Source organism: Salvelinus sp. IW2-2015, unplaced genomic scaffold (genome assembly GCF_002910315.2).
Source record: "Salvelinus sp. IW2-2015 unplaced genomic scaffold, ASM291031v2 Un_scaffold1372, whole genome shotgun sequence".
Classification (NCBI taxonomy): Eukaryota; Metazoa; Chordata; class Actinopteri; order Salmoniformes; family Salmonidae; genus Salvelinus; species Salvelinus sp. IW2-2015.
The window spans coordinates 144,565-147,919 of NW_019942864.1; positions in this window are offsets into that span (position 1 = coordinate 144,565).

Below are 3,355 nucleotides of genomic sequence, written 5' to 3' on the forward strand. Positions count from 1 at the left end.
TGTAACAACCATGTAATTACAAAGGTTTTAGGCCACTCAATATGAAGTGGGACCTAAAAAGTATTGACATTACTCTTYAGCTCCAGGCTTTCTCTTGACTCCTGCATGTGATAATAATGGCTTGATTCAATCTGCTTACAGGAAGAGACAACAACACACCAACTGCCCCTTCCACACATTCAGAACTCACATGCAGTCAGGCATTACAGTGATGCAGTTAAAACACTGAACACAACAGATGCAGTTCTGGATGAGGAGCAGTGTAGAGTAGTAACAGAGTAGCTCTGACCCCCAAATGAGACARGAGCTCCCCTAAATGAGCTCCCCACTGGTTTAAACCAGTTCAGGTTCTTTCAATCGCATTCATACTCCACCTGTCTGCCTCTCTGATGTCTGTTTTGAGCTTTGCAACAATGTTTCAACTGGGCCCTCACATMAGCTTGGGACAGACAGCTGTAGTTGCGTCCCATATTTCAGCCCCTTTTCAGGTGTCCAGATTTTTATATTTTTTCTGTCAATTTGTCAGCAAGACGCATSAATTAATTCAGGCTACAAGAGTGTAGGCTTCCTGACAATCGCCGAATGTCATCACACTTTTTGGTGTTATGTAACAGATGTCTCTTTCCCTTCATGAAACGGCGGGTGCACTGTTGGAAGCTAGAATTGTTTTGTGGACAAAAGTGCACAGGTAGCTTCKTTTRTMAAGTGATTTGTTTGAGAATCAGATGAACGCATCATGACTGTTTGTGRTCATGCCACATTAAAAGGTAATAATGTTTACCATTACAATACATCTTTACTATTAGTCCCCCCACAAAAATTAGGAAGTCGCGTAAAAAAATGGAGACCCCCTTAATGTCACGATATAATTCGTACTCTGGGGAAATAATACTTTTCACATGTAGGCTACATTAATTGGTTTCAGTGATCATTGTGTTCACAACCTAAAGAGGTTGTGTGCATATACTGTAGCACAGGAGGTTGGTGGCACCTTAATTGGGGAGGACGGGCTCGTGGTAATGGCTGGAGTGGAATTAGTGGAATGGTATCAAATACATCAAACATGGTTTCCTTGTGTTTGATGCCATTCCATTCACTCCGTTCCAGCCATTATTATGAGCCGGCCTCCCCTCAGCAGCCTCCACTGTACTGCAGGTTTACACTCCAAGTTTCTTGTCACAAGCAAGACATCACATCCAGGCAAAGGGGACATTCTCACAATTTCAACCATGTGCTGCTCTTCAAGCAATTGCATAATGTGACAGAAATGACATTGTCATCAGACCATACTAAAAAAAGACATTCAAAATGGCATAACAATTCCCTTGTTGGTGTTTATGCAACACAAACCAGTTTTTCCAAAACCAGTCATATAAAACATTTATTTCAATTCAGCCAATTTCCAAAAAGGGATTTCACCTTGTCCATTTGCTGCCTCTTCTTGTCCTTCAGAGAAAACATCAGCTACACTTTGAATGTGTAGAATAGATCATAAACTCACTAAAAACAGAGGTTATTCTACCTCATCAGGTTCTTCAGTAGAAGGGGAAATAGAGGGACTGATCTGTACTTAAACTCTTAGTGCTAAAGAGGAAAGGGAGTGCATATGAAGCATAGGGAGGTTGGAGGAGAGTCAGGAGACACTCCAACTATCACAATCCAGACCGGCGTCTGCAAGCTGAATGAGTTGTGACCAGCCTCAACCACCTCACCACTTGGTCTCTCACTTAGTCACTTAGTCTCTCAGCGGGGAAAGAGTGGCCCATCCCAATAAAGCTCGTTTCTCTAAAGAGTTGATGTTTGGCTGAGACAGTTTAGTCATCGGGAGCGGAGTGTCCCGGCCGCCGTTCTGCGCTACGTTGCCGTTGGGCGTGCTGCTGAGCTTGCCTTCTTCAGGCTGTAGCGGCCCATCTTGGTGTTCTTGTAGTAGATTGAGTAGATGAAGACGAAGATAACCGAGATGACCACGACCATGAAGGCCACGAAGCCCGCTATGAGGGGCAGGTAGTCCTCTGTGAACAGAGAGATAAAACAACAAACACCCATTAATCCATCACACTCTGTTAACGTTCTGGCGCCACTCAGACTGAACCATTTTCACCATCAAATAGAGAAGCGTCAATACACTGATTTATCCACTCCCTCCAACAGGAAAGAATAAGCACGTATCACTTAACATAATATTACATGATCCCACCAGTCAGAGTAGATTTACAACATACCCTAAGAGTGGGGACATTGCTCAACTTTAACCTTGAAATAGTCCTCTACAAGGCAACAGTCAGTACTGAGCTAAACTGCCAAATATTCAACAACTTTACCCAACACTCTTCAATGAATGATGGATGATGCTCAGTTCTACCTAGCCTCACCAGGTGCCCTTCCCAAGGAGGTTGTTTAATGCGTGATCTTATATGTGCACAAAAATATACTGTCCCCTCATCATCTCATGTTTTGCAGCTTTGGTTCAAACTCCCTCACACAACAGAGATGTACTACATGTATCTGACTACAGAATGTGGCAGGAGGAGAGCAGTTCAGAAACCAGTAACAAAGAGGTATTGGATTGGTCAACGGGTAAAGGACATGTGAGAAAAACTGCATTGTTAAAAGTTAATAATACAATTTGTTCAGAGAACATTAATCAGTCAACCAAAGAATAGCAGACACAGAGAGAGAAAGGAGACCAGAGAYATGGGGGGAAGCAGACCAGCAAGAAGAAAACGTCCTACAAGACTTTCATAAACAGTAAATAATGGGTTAATAAAGGGTTTAATACAATTTYATAAAGGTTCCATTACCATTWAAAACCACCTCTACCACAATGAAGCTCGTCCCCACATCGTTGGTGGCGGTGCAGTTGTAGAACCCTGCCTCAAAGACAGTCAGGTTGCCTCCCGCCTCTCTGACATGCTTCGCTGGGTCATAGACCCACTTTATCCTGGGCTGTGGGTAACCCTCAGCCTCACACACTAACTCCTCAGGATAGCCCCTGAACACTGGTATCCTCACTGGCAGTCGAGATGCATTGATGCATGGCTTATCTTAGAGAGAGGGAGGGAGGAAAAAGGCAGGTGGTGAAAATATGACAACACATTTCTTGAATGAATTACTGCAGTGAAGGAAACAAACACAATTGTAAGTTTTATTATTTTCTTCTAACATTAAAAGTCAGTGGAGTGAGACTTCACCGTAGAACATTAGGCAATTATGGAATGTGCTTCGAGACAATAAATGATCACACCTTATACAACGTTAGCATGGTTTGTATATATGAACAGTTCTCAGAAACTCACAGTGCACAGTAATGTTGAGAGGTTCTGATGTCACTGTAGGATGGGGTTGTGGTCCCTCT